The sequence below is a fragment of the Mytilus trossulus genome, chromosome 10 (genome assembly GCF_036588685.1).
Source record: "Mytilus trossulus isolate FHL-02 chromosome 10, PNRI_Mtr1.1.1.hap1, whole genome shotgun sequence".
NCBI lineage: Eukaryota > Metazoa > Mollusca > Bivalvia > Mytilida > Mytilidae > Mytilus > Mytilus trossulus.
Window position 1 is genome coordinate 17,178,540 of NC_086382.1, and position 26,392 is coordinate 17,204,931.

Here is a 26,392-nt window from a genome sequence, read left to right on the forward strand (position 1 = left end):
GTGAACAATTATGATTTCTTTTATATAATCATGTTTTAGGTAACGGTAGGTTTTACTTTGTGTATAATGTATAAAGGGGGGATAATCCAAATGACTTCATAGGGGGTGAACAATAAAGATTGGTTTTATATTGTCATGTTTGAGGTAACGGTAGGTTTAACTTTGTGTATAATGTTTAAAGGGGAGATAATCAATCCAATTGACTTCATAAGGGGTTAATAATAAAGATTCGTTTTATATTGTCATGTTTGAGGTAACTGTAGGTTTTACTTTGTGTATAATGTATAAAGGGGAGATAATCAATCCAAATGACTTCATAGGGGGTGATCAATAAAAATTCGTTTTATATTGTCAGAGTTGAGGTAATGGTAGGTTTTACTTTGTGTATAATGTATAAAGGGGAGATAATCAATCCAAATGACTTCATAGGGCGTGAACAATAAAGATTCGTTTTATACTGTCATGTTTGAGGTAACAGTAGGTTTTACTTTGTGTATAATGTTTAAAGGGGAGATAATCAGTCCAAATGACTTCATAAGGGGTGAACAATAAAGATTTGTTTTATATTGTCATGTTTGAGGTAATGGTAGGTTTATCTTTGTTTATAATGTATAAAGGGGAGATAATCAATCCAAATGACTTCATAGGGGGTGAACAATAAAGATTTGTTTTATATTGTCATGTTTGAGGTAACGGTAGGTTATTCTTTGTGTATTATGTATTAAGGGGAGATAATCAATCCAAATGACTTCATAAGGGGTGAACAATAAAGATTCGTTTTATATTGTCATGTTTGAGGTAATGGTAGGTTTTACTTTGTGTATAATGTATAAAGGGGAGATAATCAATCCAAATGACTTCATAGGGGGTGAACAATAAAAAATTGTTTTATATTGTCAGATTTGAGGTAATGGTAGGTTTTACTTTATGTATAATGTATAAAGGGGAGATAATCAATCCAAATGACTTCATAGGGCGTGAACAATAAAGATTCGTTTTATATTGTCATGCTTGAGGTAACGGTAGGTTTTATTTTGTGTATAATATATAAAGGGGAAATAATCAATCCAAATGACTTCATAAGGGGTGAATAATAAAGATTCATTTTATATTATCATGTTTGAGGTATCGATAGGTTTTACTTTGCTTATAATATATAAAGGGGAGATAATCAATCCAAATGACTTCATAGGGGGTGAACAATAAAGATTCGTTTTATATTGTCAGGTTTGAGGTAATGGTAGGTTCTACTTTGTGTATAATGAATAAAGGGGAGATAATCAATCCAAATAACTTCATAGGGCGTGAACAATAAAGATTTGTTTTATATTGTCAGGTTTGAGGTAATCGTAGGTTTTACTTTGTGTAATTGTATAAAGGGGATATAATCAATCCAAATGACTTCATAGGGGGTGAACAATAAAGATTCGTTTTATATGTCATGTTTGAGGTAACGGTAGGTTTTAGTTTGTGTATAATGTATAAAGGGGAGATAATCAATCCAAATGACTTCATCAGGGGTGAACAATAAAGGTTTGTTTGATATTGTCAGGTTTGAGGTAACAGTAGGTTATTCTTTGTGTATCATGTATTTAGGGCAGAAAATCAATATGACTGTATAGGGGTTGAAAAAAAACATTTGTTTTATACTGTTATATTTGAGGTAATGGTAGGTTTTACTTTGTGTATGGTGTATAAAAGGGAGATAATTACTCCAAATGACTTCATAGTGGGTAAACAATAAAGATTTGTTTTACATTGTTGTCAGGTTTGAGGTAATGGTAGGTTTCAATTTGTTTAAAATGTTTAAAGGGAGATAATCAATCCAAATGACTTCATAGGGGTTGAACAATAATGATTTGTTTTATATTGTCATGTTTGAGGTAAAGGTAGGTTTTACTTTGTGTATAATGTTTAAAGGAGAGATAATCAATCCAAATGACTTCAGAAGGGGTGAACAATAAAGATTCGTTTTATATTGTCATGTTTGAGGTAACGGTAGGTTTAACTTTGTGTATAATGTATAAATGGGAGATAATCAATCCAAATGACTTCATAGGGGGTGAACAATTAAGATTTGTTTTATATTGTCATGTTTGAGGTAACGGTAGGTTATACTTTGTGTATTATGTATTAAGGGGAGATAATCAATCCAAAAGACTTCATAAGGGGTGAACAATAAAGATTCGTTTTATATTGTCATGTTTGAGGTAATGGTAGGTTTTACTTTGTGAATAATGTATAAAGGGGAGATAATCAATCCAAATGACTTCATAGGGGGTGAACAATAAAAATTCGTTTTATATTGTAGGATTTGAAGTAATGGTAGGTTTTACTTTGTGTATAATGTATAAAGGGGAGATAATCAATCCAAATGACTTCATAGGGCGTGAACAATAAAGATTCGTTTTATATTGTCATGTTTGAGGTAACGGTAGGTTTTACTTTGTGTATAATATATAAAGGGGAAATAATCAATCCAAATGACTTCATATGGGGTGAATAATAATGATTCATTTTATATTATCATGTTTGAGGTATCGATAGGTTTTACTTTGCGTATAATGTATAAAGGGGCGATAATCAATCGAAATGACTTCATAGGGGGTGAACAATAAAGATTCGTTTTATATTGTCAGGTTTGAGGTAATGGTAGGTTTTACTTTGTGTATAATGAATAAAGGGGAGATAATCAATCCAAATAACTTCATAGGGCGTGAACAATAAAGATTCGTTTTATATTGTCATGTTTGAGGTAACAGTAGGTTATTCTTTGTGTATCATGTATTTAGGGGAGATAATCAATATGACTTAATAGGGGTTGAAAAAAAACCATTTGTTTTATACTGTTATATTTGAGGTAATGGTAGGTTTTACTTTGTGTATGATGTATAAAAGGGAGATAATTACTCCAAATGACTTCATAGGGGGTGAACAATAAAGATTCGTTTTATATTGTCAGGTTTGAGGTAATGGTAGGTTTTACTTTGTGTATAATGTATAAAGGGGAGATAATCAATCCAAATGACGTCATAGGGGGTGAACAATAAAGATTCGTTTTATGTTGTCATGTTTGAGGTAATGGTAGGTTTTACTTTGTGTATCATGTATAAAGGGGAGATAATCAATCCAAATGACTTCATAGTGGGTAAACAATAAAGATTTGTTTTACATTGTTGTCAGGTTTGAGGTAATGGTAGGTTTCAATTTGTTTAAAATGTTTAAAGGGAGATAATCAATCCAAATGACTTCATAGGGGTTGAACAATAAAGATTTGTTTTATATTGTCATGTTTGAGGTAAAGGTAGGTTTTACTTTGTGTATAATGTTTAAAGGGGAGATAATCAATCCAAATGACTTCAGAAGGGGTGAACAATAAAGATTCGTTTTATATTGTCATGTTTGAGGTAACGGTAGGTTTAACTTTGTGTATAATGTATAAATGGGAGATAATCAATCCAAATGACTTCATAGGGGGTGAACAATTAAGATTTGTTTGATATTGTCATGTTTGAGGTAACGGTAGGTTATACTTTGTGTATTATGTATTAAGGGGAGATAATCAATCCAAATGACTTCATAAGGGGTGAACAATAAAGATTCGTTTTATATTGTCATGTTTGAGGTAACGGTAGGTTTTACTTTGTGTATAATATATAAAGGGGAAATAATCAATCCAAATGACTTCATATGGGGTGAATAATAATGATTCATTTTATATTATCATGTTTGAGGTATCGATAGGTTTTACTTTGCGTATAATGTATAAAGGGGCGATAATCAATCGAAATGACTTCATAGGGGGTGAACAATAAAGATTCGTTTTATATTGTCAGGTTTGAGGTAATGGTAGGTTTTACTTTGTGTATAATGAATAAAGGGGAGATAATCAATCCAAATAACTTCATAGGGCGTGAACAATAAAGATTCGTTTTATATTGTCATGTTTGAGGTAACAGTAGGTTATTCTTTGTGTATCATGTATTTAGGGGAGATAATCAATATGACTTAATAGGGGTTGAAAAAAAAACATTTGTTTTATACTGTTATATTTGAGGTAATGGTAGGTTTTACTTTGTGTATGATGTATAAAAGGGAGATAATTACTCCAAATGACTTCATAGGGGGTGAACAATAAAGATTCGTTTTATATTGTCAGGTTTGAGGTAATGGTAGGTTTTACTTTGTGTATAATGTATAAAGGGGAGATAATCAATCCAAATGACTTCATAGGGGGTGAACAATAAAGATTCGTTTTATGTTGTCATGTTTGAGGTAATGGTAGGTTTTACTTTGTGTATAATGTATAAAGGGGAGATAATCAATCCAAATGACTTCATAGGGGGTGAACAATAAAGATTCGTTTTATGTTGTCATGTTTGAGGTAATGGTAGGTTTTACTTTGTGTATAATGTATAAAGGGGAGATAATCAATCCAAATGACTTCATCAGGGGTGAACAATAAAGGTTTGTTTTATATTGTCATGTTTGAGGTAACAGTAGGTTATTCTTTGTGTATCATGTATTTAGGGGAGATAATCAATATGACTTAATAGGGGTTGAAAAAAACACATTTGTTTTATACTGTTATATATGAGGTAATGGTAGGTTTTACTTTGTGTATGATGTATAAAAGGGAGATAATTACTCCAAATGACTTCATAGTGGGTGAACAATAAAGATTTGTTTTACATTGTTGTCAGGTTTGAGGTAATGGTAGGTTTCACTTTGTTTAAAATGTTTAAAGGGGAGATTATCAATCCAAATGACTTCATAGGGCGTGAACAATAAAGATTCATTTTATATTGTCATGTTTGAGGTAACAGTAGGTTATTCTTTGTGTATCATGTATTTAGGGGAGATAATCAATATGACTTAATAGGGGTTGAAAAAAAAACATTTGTTTTATACTGTTATATTTGAGGTAATGGTAGGTTTTACTTTGTGTATGATGTATAAAAGGGAGATAATTACTCCAAATGACTTCATAGGGGGTGAACAATAAAGATTCGTTTTATATTGTCAGGTTTGAGGTAATGGTAGGTTTTACTTTGTGTATAATGTATAAAGGGGAGATAATCAATCCAAATGACTTCATAGGGGGTGAACAATAAAGATTCGTTTTATGTTGTCATGTTTGAGGTAATGGTAGGTTTTACTTTGTGTATAATATATAAAGGGGAGATAATCAATCCAAATGACTTCATAGGGGGTGAACAATAAAGATTCGTTTTATGTTGTCATGTTTGAGGTAATGGTAGGTTTTACTTTGTGTATAATGTATAAAGGGGAGATAATCAATCCAAATGACTTCATCAGGGGTGAACAATAAAGGTTTGTTTTATATTGTCATGTTTGAGGTAACAGTAGGTTATTCTTTGTGTATCATGTATTTAGGGGAGATAATCAATATGACTTAATAGGGGTTGAAAAAAACACATTTGTTTTATACTGTTATATATGAGGTAATGGTAGGTTTTACTTTGTGTATGATGTATAAAAGGGAGATAATTACTCCAAATGACTTCATAGTGGGTGAACAATAAAGATTTGTTTTACATTGTTGTCAGGTTTGAGGTAATGGTAGGTTTCACTTTGTTTAAAATGTTTAAAGGGGAGATAATCAATCCAAATGACTTCATAAGGGGTGAACAATAAAGATTCGTTTTATATTGTCATGTTTGAGGTAACGGTAGGTTTAACTTTGTGTATAATGTATAAATGGGAGATAATCAATCCAAATGACTTCATAGGGGGTGAACAATAAAGATTCGTTTTATATTGTCAGGTTTGAGGTAATGGTAGGTTTTACTTTGTGTATAATGTATAAAGGGGAGATAATCAATCCAAATGACTTCATAGGGCCTGAACATTAAAGATTCGTTTTATGTTGTCATGTTTGAGGTAATGGTAGGTTTTACTTTGTGTATAATGTATAAAGGGGAGATAATCAATCCAAATGACTTCATAGGGGGTGAACAATAAAGATTCGTTTTATGTTGTCATGTTGGAGGTAATGGTAGGTTTTACTTTGTGTATAATGTATAAAGGGGAGATAATCAATCCAAATGACTTCATAGGGGGTGAACAATAAAGATTCGTTTTATGTTGTCATGTTTGAGGTAATGGTAGGTTTTACTTTGTGTATAATGTATAAAGGGGAGATAATCAATCCAAATGACTTCATCAGGGGTGAACAATAAAGGTTTGTTTTATATTGTCATGTTTGAGGTAACAGTAGGTTATTCTTTGTGTATCATGTATTTAGGGGAGATAATCAATATGACTTAATAGGGGTTGAAAAAAACACATTTGTTTTATACTGTTATATATGAGGTAATGGTAGGTTTTACTTTGTGTATGATGTATAAAAGGGAGATAATTACTCCAGATGACTTCATAGTGGGTGAACAATAAAGATTTGTTTTACATTGTTGTCAGGTTTGAGGTAATGGTAGGTTTCACTTTGTTTAAAATGTTTAAAGGGGAGATAATCAATCCAAATGACTTCATAAGGGGTGAACAATAAAGATTCGTTTTATATTGTCATGTTTGAGGTAACGGTAGGTTTAACTTTGTGTATAATGTATAAATGGGAGATAATCAATCCAAATGACTTCATAGGGGGTGAACAATAAAGATTCGTTTTATATTGTCAGGTTTGAGGTAATGGTAGGTTTTACTTTGTGTATAATGTATAAAGGGGAGATAATCAATCCAAATGACTTCATAGGGCCTGAACATTAAAGATTCGTTTTATGTTGTCATGTTTGAGGTAATGGTAGGTTTTACTTTGTGTATAATGTATTAAGGGGAGATAATCAATCCAAATGACTTCATAGGGGGTGAACAATAAAGATTCGTTTTATGTTGTCATGTTTGAGGTAATGGTAGGTTTTACTTTGTGTATAATGTATAAAGGGGAGATAATCAATCCAAATGACTTCATAAGGGGTGAACAATAAAGGTTTGTTTTATATTGTCATGTTTGAGGTAACAGTAGGTTATTCTTTGTGTATCATATATTTAGGGGAGATAATCAATATGACTTAATAGGGGTTGAAAAAAAAACATTTGTTTTATACTGTTATATTTGAGGTAATTGTAGGTTTTACTTTGTGTATGATGTATAAAAGGGAGATAATTACTCCAAATGACTTCATAGTGGGTGAACAATAAAGATTCGTTTTATATTGTCAGGTTTGAGGTAATGGTAGGTTTTACTTTGTGTATAATGTATAAAGGGGAGATAATCAATCCAAATGACTTCATAGGGCCTGAACATTAAAGATTCGTTTTATGTTGTTATGTTTGAGGTAATGGTAGGTTTTACTTTGTGTATAATGTATAAAGGGGAGATAATCAATCCAAATGACTTCATAGGGGGTGAACAATAAAGATTCGTTTTATGTTGTCATGTTTGAGGTAACAGTAGGTTATTCTTTGTGTATCATGTATTTAGGGGAGATAATCAATATGACTTAATAGGGATTGAAAAAAAACCATTTGTTTTATACTGTTATATTTGAGGTAATGGTAGGTTTTACTTTGTGTATAATATATAAAGGGGAAATAATCAATCCGAATGACTTCATAAGGGGTGAATAATAAAGATTCATTTTATATTATCATGTTTGAGGTATCGATAGGTTTTACTTTGCGTATAATGTATAAAGGGGCGATAATCAATCGAAATGACTTCATAGGGGGTGAACAATAAAGATTCGTTTTATATTGTCAGGTTTGAGGTAATGGTAGGTTTTACTTTGTGTATAATGAATAAAGGGGAGATAATCAATCCAAATAACTTCATAGGGCGTGAACAATAAAGATTCGTTTTATATTGTCAGGTTTGAGGTAATCGTAGGTTTTACTTTGTGTAAATGTATAAAGGGAATATAATCAATCCAAATGACTTCATAGGGGGGTGAACAACAAACATTTGTTTGAAATTGTCAGGTTTGAGGTAACGGTAGGTTATACTTTGTGTATAATGTATTAAGGGTAGATAATCAATCCAAATGCATTCAGAAGAGGTGAACAATAAAGATTTGTATTATACTGTTAGTTTTTAGGGAATGGTACATTATACTTTGTGTATTATGTATTAAGGGGAGATAATCAATCCAAATGACTTCATAAGGGGTGAACAATAAAGATTCGTTTTATATTGTCATGTTTGAGGTAACGGTAGGTTTCACTTTGTGTATAATGCATAAAGGGGAGATAATCAATCCAAATGACTTCATAGGTCGTGAACAATAATAATTTCTTTTTATATTGTCATGTTTGAGGTAACAGTAGGTTATTCTTTGTGTATCATGTATTTAGGGCAGAAAATCAATATGACTTTATAGGGGTTGAAAAAAACCATTTGTTTTATACTGTTATATTTGAGGTAATGGTAGGTTTTACTTTGTGTATGGTGTATAAAAGGGAGATAATTACTCCAAATGACTTCATAGTGGGTAAACAATAAAGATTTGTTTTACATTGTTGTCAGGTTTGAGGTAATGGTAGGTTTCACTTCGTTTAAAATGTTTAAAGGGAGATTATCAATCCAAATGACTTCATAAGGGATGAACAATAAAGATTCATTTTATAATATCATGTTTGAGGTAGCGGTAGGTTTTACTTTGCCTATAATGTATAAAGGGGAGATAATTACTACAAATTACTTCATAGTGGGTGAACAATAAAGATTTGTTTTACATTGTTGTCAGGTTTGAGGTAATGGTAGGTTTCACCATGTTTAAAATGTTTAAAGGGGAGATAATCAATCCAAATGACTTCATAGGGGGTGAATAATAAAGATTGGTTTTATATTGTCAGGTTTGAGGTAATGGTAGGTTTTACTTTGTGTATAATGTATAAAGGGGAGATAATCAATCCAAATAACTTCATATGGGGGTGAACAATAAACATTTGTTTGAAATTGTCAGGTTTGAGGTAACGGTAGGTTATTCTTTGTGTATAATGTATTAAGGGTAGATAATCAATCCAAATGACTTCATAAGAGGTGAACAATAAAGATTTGTATTATACTGTTAGTTTTTAGGTAATGGTACGTTATACTTTGTGTATTATGTATTAAGGGGAGATAATCAATCCAAATGACTTCATAAGGGGTGAAAAATAAAGATTCGTTTTATATTGTCATGTTTGAGGTAACAGTAGGTTTTACTTTGTGTATAATGCATAAAGGGGAGATAATCAATCCAAATGACTTCATAGGTCGTGAACAATAATAATTTCTTTTTATATTGTCATGTTTGAGGTAATGGTAGGTTTTACTTTGTGTATAATGTATAAAGGGGAGATTATCAATCCAAATGACTTCATAAGGGGTTGAACAATAAACATTTGCTTGAAATTGTCAGGTTTGAGGTAACGGTAGGTTATACTTTGTGTATAATGTATAAAGGGGAGATAATCAATCCAAATGACTTCATAGGGGGTGAACAATAAAGATTCCTTTTATATTGTCAGATTTGAGGTAATGGTAGGTTTTACTTTGTGTATAATGTATTAAAGGGAGATAATCAATCCAAATAACTTCATAGGTGGTGAACAATAATAATTTCTTTTTATATTGTCATGTTTGAGGTAATGGTAGGTTTACTTTGTGTATAATATTTAAAGGGGAGATAATCAATCCAAATGACTTCAGAAGGGGTGAACAATAAAGATTCCTTTGATATTTTCATGTTTGAGGTAACGGTAGGTTTTTCTTTGTGTATTATGTATTAAGGGGAGATAATCAATCCAAATGACTTCATAAGGGGTGAACAATAAAGATTCGTTTTATATTGTCAGGTTTGAGGTAATGGTAGGTTTTACTTTGTGTATAATGTATTAAGGGGAGATAATCAATCCAAATAACTTCATAGGTGGTGAACAATAATAATTTCTTTTTATATTGTCATGTTTGAGGTAATGGTAGGTTTACTTTGTGTATAATATTTAAAGGGGAGATAATCAATCCAAATGACTTCAGAAGGGGTGAACAATAAAGATTCGTTTTATATTGTCAGGTTTGAGGTAATGGTAGGTTTTACTTTGTGTATAATGTATAAAGGGGAGATAATCAATCCAAATGACTTCATAGGTGGTGAACAATAATAATTTCTTTTTATATTGTCATGTTTGAGGTAATGGTAGGTTTTACTTTGTGTATAATGTATAAAGGGGAGATTATCAATCCAAATGACTTCATAAGGGGTTGAACTATAAACATTTGTTTGAAATTGTCAGGTTTGAGGTAACGGTAGGTTATACTTTGTGTATAATGTATAAAGGGGAGATAATCAATCCAAATGACTTCATAGGGGGTGAACCATAAAGATTCGTTTTATATTGTCAGATTTGAGGTAATGGTAGGTTTAACTTTGTGTATAATGTTTAAAGGGGAGATAATCAATCCAAATGACATCATAGGGGTGAACAAGAAAAATTTGTTTTATATTGTCAGATTTGAGGTAATGGTAGGTTTTACTTTGTGTATAATGTATAAAGGGGAGATAATCAATCCAAATGACTTCATAGGGTGTGAACAATAAAGATTCGTTTTATATTGTCAGGTTTGAGGTAACAGTAGGTTTTACTTTGTGTATAATGTATAAAGGGGAGATAATCAATCCAAATGACTTCATAAGGGGTGAACAATAAAGATTCGTTTTATATTGTCATGTTTGAGGTAACGGTAGGTTTTACTTTGTGTATAATGCATAAAGGGGAGATAATCAATCCAAATGACTTCATAAGGGGTGAACAATAAAGGTTTGTTTTATATTGTCAGGTTTGAGGTAACAGTAGGTTATTCTTTGTGTATCATGTATTTAAGGGAGATAATCAATATGACTTTATAGGGGTTGAAAAAAAACATTTGTTTTATACTGTTATATTTGAGGTAATGGTAGGTTTTACTTTGTGTATGATGTATAAAAGGAAGATAATTACTCCAAATGACTTCATAGTGAGTGAACGATAAAGATTTGTTTTAGGTTGTTGTCAGGTTTGAGGTAATGGTAGGTTTCACTTTGTTTAAAATGTTTAAAGGGGAGATGATCAATCCAAATGACTTCATAGGGGTTGAACAAGAAAGATTTGGTTTATATTGTCATGTTTGAGGTAACGGTAGGTTTTACTTTGTGTATAATGTTTAAACGGGAGATAATCAATCCAAATGACTTCATAGGGCGTGAACAATAAAGATTTGTTTTATATTGTCATGTTTGAGGTAACGGTAGGTTTTACTTTGTGTATTAAGAATAAAGGGGAGATAATCAATCCAAATGACTTCATAAGGGGTGAACAATAAAGATTTGTTTTATATTATCATGTTTGAGGTAGCGATAGGTTTTACTTTGCCTATAATGTATAAAGGGGAGATAATTACTCCAAATGACTTCATAGTGGGTGAACAATAAAGATTTGTTTTACATTGTTGTCAGGTTTGAGGTAATGGTAGGTTTCACTTTGTTTAAAATGTTTAAAAGGGAGATAATCAATCCAAATGACTTCATAGGGGGTGAACAATAAAGATTGGTTTTATATTGTCAGGTTTGAGGTAATGGTAGGTTTTACTTTGTGTATAATGTATAAAGGGGAGATAATCAATCCAAATGACTTCATATGGGGGTGAACAATAAACATTTGTTTTATATTGTCAGATTTGAGGTAATGGTAGGTTTTACTTTGTGTATAATGTATAAAGGGGAGATAATCAATCCAAATGACTTCATAGGGTGTGAACAATAAAGATTCGTTTTATATTGTCAGGTTGGAGGTAACAGTAGGTTTTACTTTGTGTATAATGTATAAAGGGGAGATAATCAATCCAAATGACTTCATAAGGGGTGAACAATAAAGATTCGTTTTATATTGTCATGTTTTAGGTAACGGTAGGTTTTACTTTGTGTATAATGCATAAAGGGGAGATAATCAATCCAAATGACTTCATAAGGGGTGAACAATAAAGGTTTGTTTTATATTGTCAGGTTTGAGGTAACAGTAGGTTATTCTTTGTGTATCATGTATTTAAGGGAGATAATCAATATGACTTTATAGGGGTTGAAAAAAAACATTTGTTTTATACTGTTATATTTGAGGTAATGGTAGGTTTTACTTTGTGTATGATGTATAAAAGGAAGATAATTACTCCAAATGACTTCATAGTGAGTGAACGATAAAGATTTGTTTTACGTTGTTGTCAGGTTTGAGGTAATGGTAGGTTTCACTTTGTTTAAAATGTTTAAAGGGGAGATGATCAATCCAAATGACTTCATAGGGGTTGAACAAGAAAGATTTGGTTTATATTGTCATGTTTGAGGTAACGGTAGGTTTTACTTTGTGTATAATGTTTAAACGGGAGATAATCAATCCAAATGACTTCATAGGGCGTGAACAATAAAGATTTGTTTTATATTGTCATGTTTGAGGTAACGGTAGGTTTTACTTTGTGTATTAAGAATAAAGGGGAGATAATCAATCCAAATGACTTCATAAGGGGTGAACAATAAAGATTCGTTTTATATTATCATGTTTGAGGTAGCGATAGGTTTTACTTTGCCTATAATGTATAAAGGGGAGATAATTACTCCAAATGACTTCATAGTGGGTGAACAATAAAGATTTGTTTTACATTGTTGTCAGGTTTGAGGTAATGGTAGGTTTCACTTTGTTTAAAATGTTTAAAAGGGAGATAATCAATCCAAATGACTTCATAGGGGGTGAACAATAAAGATTGGTTTTATATTGTCAGGTTTGAGGTAATGGTAGGTTTTACTTTGTGTATAATGTATAAAGGGGAGATAATCAATCCAAATGACTTCATATGGGGGTGAACAATAAACATTTGTTTGAAATTCTCAGGTTTGAGGTAACAGTAGGTTATTCTTTGTGTATAATGTATTAAGGGTAGATAATCAATCCAAATGACTTCATAAGAGGTGAACAATAAAGATTTGTATTATACTGTTAGTTTTTAGGTAATGTTACGTTATACTTTGTGTATTATGTATTAAGGGGAGATAATCAATCCAAATGACTTCATAAGGGGTGAAAAATAAAGATTCGTTTTATATTGTCATGTTTGAGGTAACAGTAGGTTTTACTTTGTGTATAATGCATAAAGGGGAGATAATCAATCCAAATGACTTCATAGGGGGTGAACAATAAAGATTCGTTTTATATTGTCAGGTTTGAGGTAATGGTAGGTTTTACTTTGTGTATAATGTATAAAGGGGAGATAATCAATCCAAATGACTTCATAGGTGGTGAACAATAATAATTTCTTTTTATATTGTCATGTTTGAGGTAATGGTAGGTTTTACTTTGTGTATAATGTATAAAGGGGAGATTATCAATTCAAATGACTTCATAAGGGGATGAACAATAAACATTTTTTTGAAATTGTTAGGTTTGAGGTAACGGTAGGTTATACTTTGTGTATAATGTATAAAGGGGAGATAATCAATCCAAATGACTTTATAGGGGGTGAACAATAAAAATTCGTTTTATATTGTCAGATTTGAGGAAATGGTAGGTTTTACTTTGTGTATAATGTTTAAAGGGGAGATAATCAATCCAAATGACTTCAGAAGGGGTGAACAATAAAGATTCGTTTTATATTTTCATGTTTGAGGTAACGGTAGGTTTTACTTTGTGTATAATGTATAAAGGGGAGATAATCAATCCAAATGACTTCATAGGGGGTGAACAATAAAGATTCGTTTTATATTGTCAGGTTTGAGGTAATGGTAGGTTTTACTTTGTGTATAATGTATAAAGGGGAGATAATCAATCCAAATAAATTCATAGGTGGTGAACAATAATAATTTCTTTTTATATTGTCATGGTAGGTTTTACTTTGTGTATAATGTATAAAGGGGAGATTATCAATCCAAATGACTTCATAAGGGGGTGAACAATAAACATTTTATTGAAATTGTCAGGTTTGAGGTAACGGTAGGTTATACTTTGTGTATAATGTATTAAGGGTACATATGTAGATAATCAATCCAAATGACTTCATAAGAGGTGAACAATAAATATTTGTTTGATATTGTCATGTTTGAGGAAACGGTAGGTTTTACTTTGTGTATAATGTATAAAGGGGAGATAATCGATCCAAATGACTTCATAGGGGGTGAACGATAAAAATTCGTTTTATATTGTCAGATTTGAGGTAATGGTAGGTTTTACTTTGTGTATAATGTTTAAACGGGAGATAATCAATCCAAATGACTTCATATGGGGTGAATAATAAAGATTCATTTTATATTATCATGTTTGAGGTATCGATAGGTTTTACTTTGCGTATAATGTATAAAGGGGCGATAATCAATCGAAATGACTTCATAGGGGGTGAACAATAAAGATTCCTTTTATATTGTCAGATTTGAGGTAATGGTAGGTTTTACTTTGTGTATAATGTATAAAGGGGAGATAATCAATCCAAATGACTTCATAGGGCGTGAACAATAAAGATTCGTTTTATATTGTCATGTTTGAGGAAACGGTAGGTTTTACTTTGTGTATAATGTATAAAGGGGAGATAATTAATCCAAATGACTTCATAGTGGGTGAACAATAAAGATTTGTTTTATATTATCATGTTTGAGGTATCGATAGGTTTTACTTTGTGTATAATGTATAAAGGGGAGATAATCAATCCAAATGACTTCATAGGGGGTGAACAATAAAGATTTGTTTTATATTGTCAAGGTTGAGGTAATGATAGGTTTTACTTTGTGTATAATGTATAAAGGGGAGATAATCAATCCAAATGACTTCATAGGGCGTGAACAATAAAGATTCGTTTTATATTGTCATGTTTGAGGTAATGGTAGGTTTTCCTTTGTGTATAATGTATAAAGGGGAGATTATCAATCCAAATGACTTCATTAGGGGTGAACAATAAAGATTCGTTTTATATTGTCATGTTTGAGGTAATGGTAGGTTATACTTTGTGTATAATGTATTAAGGGTAGATAATCAATCCAAATGACTTCATAAGAGGTGAACAATAAAGATTTGTATTATACTGTTAGTTTTTAGGTAATGGTAGGTTATACTTTGTGTATTATGTATTAAGGGGAGATAATCAATCCAAATGACTTCATAAGGGGTGAAAAATAAAGATTCGTTTTATATTGTCATGTTTAAGGTAACGGTAGGTTTTACTTTGTGTATAATGTATAAAGGGGAGATAATCAATCCTAATGACTTCATAGGGGTAGAACAATAAAGATTCGTTTTATATTGTCAGGTTTGAGGTAATGGTAGGTTTTACTTTGTGTATAATGTATAAAGGGGAGATGATCAATCCAAATGACTTCATAGGGCGTGAACAATAAAGATTCGTTTTATATTGTCATGTTTGAGGTAACGATAGGTTTTACTTTGTGTATAATGTATAAAGGTGAGATAATCAATCCAAATGACTTCATAGGGGTGAACAATAAACGTTTGTTTGAAATTGTCAGGTTTGAGGTAAAGGTACGTTATACTTTGTGTATAATGTATTAAGGGTAGATAATCAATCCAAATGACTTCATCAGAGGTGAACAATAAAGATTTGTATGATACTGTTAGTTTTTAGGTAATGGTAGGTTATACTTTGTGTATTATGATTAAAGGGTAGATAATCAATCCAAATGACTTCATAAGGGGTGAACAATAAAGATTCGTTTGATATTGTCATGTTTGAGGTAAAGGTAGGTTTTACTTTGGGTATAATGTATAAAGTGGAGATAATCAATCCAAATGACTTCATAAGGGGTGAACAATAAAGGTTTGTTTTATATTGTCAGGTTTGAGGTAACAGTAGGTTATTCTTTGTGTATCATGTATTTAGGGGAGATAATCAATATGACTTTATAGGGGTTGAAAAAAACCATTTGTTTTATACTGTTATATTTGAGGTTATGCTAGGTTTTACTTTGTGTATGATGTATAAAAAGGAGATAATTATTCCAAATGACTTCATAGTGGGTGAACAATAAAGATTTGTTTTACATTGTTGTCAGGTTTGAGGTAATGGTAGGTTTCACTTTCTTTAAAATGTTTAAAGGGGAGATAATCGATCCAAATGCCTTTATAGAGGTTGAACAATAAAGATTTGTGTTATATTTTCATGTGAGGTAACGGTAGGTTTTACTTTGTGTATAATGCATAAAGGGGAGATAATAAATAACTTCATAGGGGGTGAACAATAAATATTCGTTTGAAATTGTCAGGTTTGAGGTAACCGTAGGTTATACTTTGTGTATAATGTATTAAGGTGGTATGGGAGTCTAAAATAAAAATGATAGAATTTGTTCATACTTTGCCAAAATGTAGTATCTATTGATACATGTTAAAAAATATTATAAAAATGATAGGTCACCGTGCATTTTTTCAAGCTACGGGTCGTGACAAAATGACACATTTTGTATGGATTATACAGGAAAAAACACCATTTTGTGAATAGAAACTAAACGAAATGATAGAATTGTAAAATAAATTAGGAAAATATAGCTTTCAAACAATGCTTTGATAATATCAAAAGAAAAGATAGGGTCACCGTACGTTTTTTCCGGCTAAAATACAATTTAGGAAAATTCCATGAACAATCCAACAGAAAATGCACTGTTTTAGAGTTATCTCCCCTTAAAATGACAATTTCAAAATATTTAAAAACAACCAAAAATAATCTACACTTGTACATATATTTATATTTATAAGTTATATTCTTATAAATTGGATCTTTTAAATGTAAAAACACATGAAATATCTGCCTTCTTGCATCAAATTGTGCTAATTTGATAGAAAATACGGACCTTAGATTCTCTGTTTTTTACAATCCAAGATGGCGAAAGACACCCATACCACCTTAAGGGTAGATAATCAATCCAAAGGACTTCATAAGAGGTGAACAATAAAGATTCGTTTTATATTGTCATGTTTGAGGTAACGATAGGTTTTACTTTGTGTATTATGTATTAAGGGGAGATAATCAATCCAAATGACTTCATAAGGTGTGAACAATAAAGATTTGTTTTATATTGTCATGTTTGAGGTAATGGTAGGTTATACTTTGTGTATAATGTATGAAGGGTAGATAATCAATCCAAATGACTTCATAGGAGGTGAACAATAAAGATTTGTATTATACTGTTAGTTTTTAGGTAATGGTAGGTTATACTTTGTGTATTATGTATTAAGGGGAGATAATCAATTCAAATGACTTCATAAGGGGTGAACAATAAAGATTCGTTTTATATTGTCATGTTTGAGGTAATGGTAGGTTTTACTTTGGGTATAATGTATAAAGGGGAGATAATCAATCCAAATGACTACATAAAGGGTGAATAATAAAGGTTTGTTTTATATTGTCAGTTTTGAGGTAACAGTAGGTTATTCTTTGTGTATCATGTATTTAGGGGAGATAATCAATATGACTTTATACGGGTTGAAAAAAAACATTTGTTTTATACTGTTATATTTGAGGTTATGGTAGGTTTTACTTTGTGTATGATGTATAAAAGGGAGATAATTACTCCAAATGACTTCATAGTGGGTGAACAATAAAGATTTGTTTTACATTGTTGTCAGGTTTGAGGTAATGGTAGGTTTCACTTTCTTTAAAATGTTTAAAGGGGAGATAATCAATCCAAATGACTTCATAGGGTTTGAACAATAAAGATTTGTTTTATATTTTCTTGTGAGGTAATGGTAGGTTTGACTTTGTGTATAACGCATAAAGGGGAGATAATCAATAACTTCATAGGGGGTGAACAATAAATATTTGTTTTATATTGTCAGGTTTGAGGTAACGGTAGGTTTTACTTTGTGTATAATGTATAAATGGGAGATAATCAATCCAAATGACTTCATAGGGAGTGAACAATAAAGATTTGTTTTTTAAATTGTCATGTTTGAGGTAACAGTAGGTTTCACTTTGTGTATAATATATAAAGGGGAGATAATCAATCCAAATGACTTCATAGGAGGTGAACAATAAAGATTTGTATTATACTGATAGTTTTTAGGTAATGGTAGGTTATACTTTGTGTAATATGTATTAAGGGTAGATAATCAATTCAAATGACTTCATAAGAGGTGAACAATAAATATTTGTATTATACTGTTAGTTTTTAGGTAATGGTACGTGATACTTTGTGTATTATGTATTAAGGGGAGATAATCAATCCAAATGACTTCGTAAGGGGTGAACAATAAAGATTCGTTTTATATTGTCATGTTTGAGGTAACGGTAGGTTTTACTTTGTGTATAATGTATAAAAGGGAGATAATTACTCCAAATGACTTCAGAAGGGGTGAACAATAAAGATTGGTTTTATATTTTCATGTTTGAGGTAACGGTAGGTTTTACTTTGTGTATTATGTATTAAGGGGAGATAATCAATCCAAATGACTTTATAAGGGGTGAACAATAAAGATTCGTTTTATATTGTCATGTTTGAGGTAACGGTAGGTTTTACTTTGTGTTTAATGTATAATGGGGAGATAATCAATCCAAATGACTTCATAGGGGGTGAACAAGAAAAATTCGTTTTATATTGTCAGATTTGAGGTAATGGTAGGTTTTACTTTGTGTTTAATGTATAAAGGGGAGATAATCAATCCAAATGACTTCATAGGGTGTGAACAATAAAGATTCTTTTATATTGTCAGGTTTGAGGTTATGGTAGGTTTTACTTTGTGGATAATTTATAAAGGGGAGATAATCAATCCAAATAGATATAGGAAGATGTGGTGTGAGTGCCAATGAGACAACTCTCCATCCAAATAACAATTTAAAAATTAAACCATTATAGGTTAAAGTACAGCCTTCAACACGGAGCCTTGGCTCACACCGAACAACAAGCTATAAAGGGCCCCAAAATTACTAGTGTAAAACCATTCAAACGGGAAAACCAACGGTCTAATCTATATAAACAAAACGAGAAACGAGAAACACGTATATGTTACATAAACAAACGACAACTACTGTACATCAGATTACTGACTTAGGACAGGTGCATACATTTGCAGCGCAAATGACTTCATAGGGCTTGAACAATAAAGATTCGTTTTATATTGTCATGTTTGGGGTAATGGTAGGTTTTACTTTGTGTATAATGTTTAAAGGGGAAATTATCAATCCAAATGACTTCATAAGGGGTGAGCAATAAAGATTTGTTTTATATTGTCATGTTTGAGGTAATGGTAGGTTTTACTTTGTGTATAATGTTTAAAGGGGAGATAATCAATCCAAATGACTTCATCTGGGGTGAACAATAAAAATTCGTTTTATATTGTCAGGTTTGAGGTAATGGTAGGTTTTACTTTGTGTATAATGTATAAAGGGGAGATTATCAATCCAAATGACTTTATAAGGGGTGAACAATAAAGATTCGTTTCATATTGTCATGTTTGAGGTATCTATAGGTTTTACTTTGTGTATAATGTATAAAGGGGAGATAATCAATCCAAATGACTTCATAGGGGGTGAACAATAAACATTTGTTTGAAATTGTCAGGTTTGAGGTAACGGTAGGTTATAGTTTGTTTATAATGTATTAAGGGTAGATAATCAATCCAAATGACTTCATAAGAGGTGAACAATAAAGATTTGTATTATACTGTTAGTTTTTAGGTAATGGTACATTATACTTTGTGTATTATGTATTAAGGGGAGATAATCAATCCAAATGACTTCATAAGGGGTGAACAATAAAGATTCGTTTTATATTGTCATGTTTGAGGTAACCGTAGGTTTTACTTTGTGTATAATGTATAAAGGGGAGATAATCAATCCAAATGACTTCATCTGGGGTGAACAATAAAGATTCGTTTTATATTGTCAGGTTTGAGGTAATGGTAGGTTTTACTTTGTTTATAATGTATAAAAGAGAGATAATCAATCCAAATGACTTCATAGATGGTGAACAATAAACATTTGTTTGAAATTGTCAGGTTTGAGGTAAAGGTAGGTTATACTTGGTGTATTATGTATTAAGGGTAGATAATCAATTCAAATGACTTCATAAGAGGTGAACAATAAAGATTTGTATTATACTGTTTGTTTTTAGGTAATGGTAGGTTATACTTTGTGTATTATGTATTAAGGGGAGATAATCAATCCAAATGACTTCATAAGGGGTGAACAATAAAGATTTGTTTGATATTGTCATGTTTGAAATAAAGGTAGGTTTTACTTTGGTTATAATGTATAAAGTGGAGATAATCAATCCAAATGACTTCATAAGGGGTGAACAATAAAGGTTTGTTTTATATTGTCAGGTTTGAGGTAACAGTAGGTTATTCTTTGTGTATCATGTATTTAGGGGAGATAATCAATATGACTTTATAGGGGTTGAAAAAAACCATTTGTTTTATACTGTTATATTTGAGGTTATGGTAGGTTTTACTTTGTGTATGATGTCTAAAAGGGAGATAATTATTCCAAATGACTTCATAGTGGGTGAACAATAAAGATTTGTTTTACATTGTTGTCAGGTTTGAGGTTATGGTAGGTTTCACTTTCTTTAAAATGTTTAAAGGGGAGATAATCAATCCAAATGCCTTCATAGGGCGTGAACAATAAAGATTTGTTTTATATTTTCATGTGAGGTAACGGTAGGTTTTACTTTGTGTATAATGCACAAAGGGGAGATAATAAATAACTTCATAGGGGGTGAACAATAAATATTCGTTTTATATTGTCAGGTTTGAGGTAACGGTAGGTTTTACTTTGTGTATAATGTATATAGGGGTGATAATCAATCCAAATGACTTCATAGGGCGTGAACAATAAAGATTCGTTTTATATTGTCATGTTTGAGGTAACAGTTGGTTTTACTTTGTGTATTATATATAAAGGGGAGATAATCAATGCAAATGACTTCATAGGAGGTGAACAATAAAGATTTGTATTATACTGTTAGTTTTTAGGTAATGGTAGGTTATACTTTGTGTATTATGTATTAAGGGTAGATTATCAATCCAAATGACTTCATAAGAGGTGAACAATAAAGATTTGTATTATACTGTTAGTTTTTAGGTAAAGGTACGTTATACTTTGTGTTTTATGTATTAAGGGTAGATAATCAATCCAAATGACTTCGTAAGGGGTGAACAATAAAGATTCGTTTTATATTGTCATGTTTGAGGTAACGGTAGGTTTTACTTTGTGTATAATGTATAATGGGGAGATAATCAATCCAAATGACTTTATAGGGGGTGAACAATAAAGATTCGTTTTATATTGTCAGGTTTGAGGTAAAGGTAGGTTTTACTATAAAGGGGAGATTATCAATCCAAATGACTTCATAAGGGGTGAACAATAAAGATTCCTTTTATATTGTAATGTTTGAGGTATTGATAGGTTTAACTTTGTGTATAATGTATAAAGGGGAGATAATCAATCCTAATGACTTCATAGGGGGTGAACAATAAACATTTGTTTGAAATTGTCAGGTTTGAGGTAACGGTAGGTTATACTTTGTGTATAATGTTTTAAGGGTAGATAATCAATCCAAATGACTTCATAAGAGGTGAACAATAAAGATTTATATTATACTGTTAGTTTTTATACGACCGCAAATTTTGAAAAAATTTTCGTCCTATATTGCTATCACGTTGGCGTCGTCGTCGTCGTCGTCGTCGTCGTCCGAATACTTTTAGTTTTCGCACTCTAACTTTAGTAAAAGTGAATAGAAATCTATGAAATTTTAACACAAGGTTTATGACCACAAAAGGAAGGTTGGTATTGATTTTGGGAGTTTTGGTCCCATCTTTTTAGGAATTAGGGGCCAAAAAGGGCCCAAATAAGCATTTTCTTGGTTTTTATCACTATAACTTTAGTTTATGTTAATAGAAATCTATGAAATTTTGACACAAGGTTTATGACCACAAAAGAAAGGTTGGTATTGATTTTTGGGAGTTTTGGTTTCAACAGTTCAGGAATTAGGGGCCAAAAAAGGGCCCAAATAAGCATTATTCTTGGTTTTCGCACAATAACTTTAGTTTAAGTAAATAGAAATCAATGAAATTTAAACACAATGTTTATGACCACAAAAGGTAGGTTGGTATTGATTTAGGGAGTTTAGGTCCCAACAGTTTAGGAATAAGGGGCCTAAAAGGGACACAAATAAGCATTTTTCTCGGTTTTCGCACCATAACATCAGTATAAGAAAATAGAAATCTATGAAATTTAAACACAAGGTTTATGACCATAAAAGGAAGGTTGGTATTGATTTTGGGAGTTTTGGTCCAAACAGTTTAGGAATAAGGGGCCCAAAGGGTCCAAAATTAAACTTTGTTTGATTTCATCAAAATTGAATAATCATGGTTCTTTGATATGACGAATCTAACTGTGTATGTAGATTCTTAACTTTTGGTCCCGTTTTCTTATTGGTCTACATTAAGGTCCAAAGGGTCCAAATTAAACTAAGTTTGATTTTAACAAAAATTGAATTCTTGGGCCTTTTTCATTTGCAATAAAAAATAACATAATAAAAGTTCAAAAATAAGGACCACAAATACATGTATTTATCATATTAAAATAATAATTTTAACAAACATACAGATATTCAAGTTTTTAGAACATGTTCTATAGTTTCTATTTCTTCCTTACAAAAATTACATAGCGGACTATTTATGACATTAATTTTACACAAAAATTTGTTTGTAGCTAATATTCTATGATTTACTCTAAACTGTAACCATTGTAATTTTGTGTTATTAGTAACTGCAAAAGGAAGTTTGAAAATTTCTCTCCATTCCAATTCATTAAGTTCCAAAATTTCATTCCACTTTTTCTCCCCATTAGGAACCACTTTAGGTATTAACATCCAATATATATCTTTAGTTCCCTTTTTTATACGACCGCAAATTTTGAAAAAAATTTCGTCGTATATTGCTATCACGTTGGCGTCGTCGTCGTCGTTGTCGTCCGAATACTTTTAGTTTTCGCACTCTAACTTTAGTAAAAGTGAATAGAAATCTATGAAATTTTAACACAAGGTTTATGACCATAAAAGGAAGGTTGTTATTGATTTCGGGAGTTTTGGTCCCAACATTTTAGGAATTAGGGGCCAAAAAGGGCCCAAATAAGCATTTTCTTGGTTTTCGCACTATAACTTTAGTTTATGTTAATAGAAATCTATGAAATTTTGACACAAGGTTTATGACCACAAAAGAAAAATTGGGATTGATTTTGGGAGTTTTGGTTTCAACAGTTTAGGAATTAGGGGCCAATAAAGGGCCCAAATAAGCATTATTCTTGGTTTTTGCACAATAACTTTAGTTTAAGTAAATAGAAATCAATGAAATTTAAACACAATGTTTATGACCACAAAAGGAAGGTTGGTATTAATTTTGAGAGTTTAGGTCCCAACAGTTTAGGAATAAGGGGCCTAAAAGGGACCCAAATAAGCATTTTTCTTGGTTTTCGGACCATAACGTTAGTATAAGTAAATAGAAATCTATGAAATTTAAACACAAGGTTTATGACCATAAAAGGAAGGTTGGTATTGATTTTGGGAGTTTTGGTCCCAACAGTTTAGGAAAAAGGGGCCAAAAGGGTCCAAAATTGAACTTTGTTTGATTTCATCAAAAATTGAATAAATGGGGTTCTTTGATATGCCAAATCTAACTGTGTATGTAGATTCTTAATTTTTGGTCCTGTTTTCAAATTGGTCTACATTAAAGTCCAAAGGGTCCAAAATTAAACTAAGTTTGATTTTAACAAAAATTGAATTCTTGGGCCTCTTTGATATGCTGAATCTAAAAATGTACTTAGATTTTTGATTCTGGGCCCAGTTTTCAAGTTGGTCCAAATCAGGATCTAAAATTATTATATTAAGTTTTGTGCAATAGCAAGTCTTTTCAGTTGCACAGTATTGCGCAATGGCAAGAAATATCTTATTGCAAAATATTGTGAAATAGCAATTTTGTTTTTAATTAGAGTTATCTTTCTTTGTCCAGAATAGTAAGCAAGAAATATCTAATTGTAAGAATTTTTTTTATTTGGAGTTATCTTTCTTTGTCCAGAATCAACTTAAATCTTTGTTATATATACAATATACAATGTATATTTACTTTTTACTACCAACTGATAAATTAAAATAATCTTTACCATTCAGTGATAACAAGCAGTTTTTTTTACATCTTAATATTTTATGATGTATTTAAATGAGAAGTAATTGTTGCAAACTCCATTAGAAATTTTAATTGAGATTAGTTTTGGAATAAGGGAAAGGGGGATGTGATTAAAAAAATTGGGTTCAATTTTCTCATTTGAAATTTCATAAATAAAAAGAAAATTTCTTAACATTTTTTTTGAGAGGAATAATATTCAACAGCATAGTGAATTGCTCTAAGAGAAAACAAAAATTTTAATTTCATTAGAACACATTCATTCTGTGTCAGAAACCTATGCTGTGTCAACTATTTAATCACAATCCAAATTTAGAGCTGAATCCAGCTTGAATGTTGTGTCCATACTTGCCCCAACCGTTCAGGGTTCAACCTCTGCGGTCGTATAAAGCTACGCCCTGCGGAGCATCTGGTTAAGTAATGGTAGGTTATACTTTGTGTATTATGTATTAAGGGGAGATAATCAATCCAAATGACTTCATAGGGGGTGAACAAAAAAGATTGATTTTATACTGTTATGTTTGCTGTAATGGTAGGTAATACTTTGTACATAATGTAAAAAGGGGAGATAATCAATCCAAATGACTTCATAAGGGGTGAACAATAAAGATTCGTTTTATATTGTCATGTTTGAGGTAATGGTAGGTTATACTTTGTGTATTGTGTATTAAGGGGAGATAATCAATCCAAATGACTTCATAAGGGGTGAACAATAAAGATTTGTTTTATATTGTCATGTTTGAGGTAAGGGTAGATTATACTTTGTGTATAATGTATGAAGGGTAGATAATCAATCCAAATGACTTCATAGGAGGTGAACAATAAAGATTTGTATTATACTGTTAGTTTTTAGGTAATGGTAGGTTATACTTTGTGTATTATGTATTAAGGGGAGATAATCAATCTAAATGACTTCATCGGGGGTGAACAATAAAGATTAATTTTATACTGTTATGTTTGCTGTAATGGTAGGTAATACTTTTTTTATAATGTAAAAAGGGGAGATAATCAATCCAAATGACTTCATAGGGGGTAATAATAAAGATTCCTTTTATATTGTCATGTTTGAGGTATCGATAGGTTTTACTTTGTGAATAAGGTATAAAGGGGAGATAATCAATCCAAATGATTTCATAAGGGGTGAAAAATAAAGGTTTGTTTTATACTGTTATCTTTGCTGTAATGGTAGGTAATACTTTGTATATAATGTAAAAAGGGGAGATAATCAATCCAAATGACTTCATAGGGGGTAATAATAAAGATTCGTTTTAAATTGTCATGTTTGAGGTATCAATAGGTTTTACTTTGTGAATAAGGTATAAAGGGGAGATAATCAATCCAAATGATTTCATAAGGGGTGAACAATAGAGGTTTGTTTTATATTGTCAGGTTTGAAGTAACAGTAGGTTATTCTTTGTGTATCATGTATTTAGGGGAGATAATCAATATGACTTTATAGGGGTTGAAAAAAACCATTTGTTTTATACTGTTATATCTGAGGTAGCGGTAAGTTATACTTTGCATATAATGTTTTAAGGGGAGATAATCAATCCAAATGACTTCATAGGGCGTGAGCAATAGAGATTCGTTTTACATTGTCATGTTTGAGGTAACGGTAGGTTTGACTTTGTGTATAATGTATAAAGGGAAGATAATCAATCCAAATGACTTCATCTGGGTTGAACATAAAGATTTGTTTGATATTGTCAGGTTTGAGGTAACAGTAGGTTATACTTTGTGTATAATGTATGAAGGGTAGATAATCAATCCAAATGACTTCATAGGAGGTGAATAATAAAGATTTGTATTATACTGTTAGTTTTTAGGTAATGGTAGGTTATACTTTGTGTATTATGTATTAAGGGGAGATAATCAATCCAAATGACTTCATAGGGGGTGAACAATAAAGATTTGTTTTATATTGTCATGTTTGAGGTAACAGTAGGTTTTACTTTGTGTATAATTTATAAAGGGGAGATAATCAATCCAAATGACTTCATAGGGGTGAACAATAAAGATTCGTTTTATATTGTCATGTTTGAGGTAACGGTAGGTTTTACTTTGTGTATAATGTATAAAGGGGAGGTTATCAATCCAAATGACCTCTTAAGGGGTGAACAATAAAGATTCGTTTTATATTGTCATGTTTGAGGTATCGATAGGTTTTACTTTGTGTATAATGTATAAAGGGGAGATAATCAATCCAAATGACTTTATAGGGGGTGAACAATAAACATTTGTT

The 26,392-nt window shown here is 31.2% G+C and overlaps 1 protein-coding gene across 6 annotated transcripts in view; it reads left to right on the top strand.

The window, feature by feature from the left end:
- LOC134686962 (DNA polymerase zeta catalytic subunit-like) overlaps window positions 1-26,392 on the top strand; it is a 193,362-nt gene that overhangs the window by 6,036 nt on the left and 160,934 nt on the right. The gene's annotated exons all lie outside the window — the stretch shown is intronic.